This window comes from Arachis duranensis, chromosome 10, assembly GCF_000817695.3.
Source record: "Arachis duranensis cultivar V14167 chromosome 10, aradu.V14167.gnm2.J7QH, whole genome shotgun sequence".
Classification (NCBI taxonomy): Eukaryota; Viridiplantae; Streptophyta; class Magnoliopsida; order Fabales; family Fabaceae; genus Arachis; species Arachis duranensis.
In genome coordinates, this window is record NC_029781.3 from 96,689,374 (window position 1) to 96,689,639 (window position 266).

The window sequence follows — 266 nt, forward strand, 5'->3', positions numbered from 1 at the left end:
CGACGGAGGTGAACTGGTGTTTTATGTTCAAGTCGGCCACCAGTTTTCTGAAGCCTGCCTCTGTAAATTGGGTACCGTTGTTCGTGGTGATGGAGTATGGTACCCCGAACCTCGTAATAATGTTCCTATATAGGAATTTTTTACTTCTTTGAGCGGTGGCGTTGGCTAGGGGTTTTGCCTCGATCCATTTTGTGAAATAGTCTACTCCTACTATGAGGAATTTTACTTGTCCCGATCCCTGTGGGAAGGGTCCGAGAAGGTCGAGT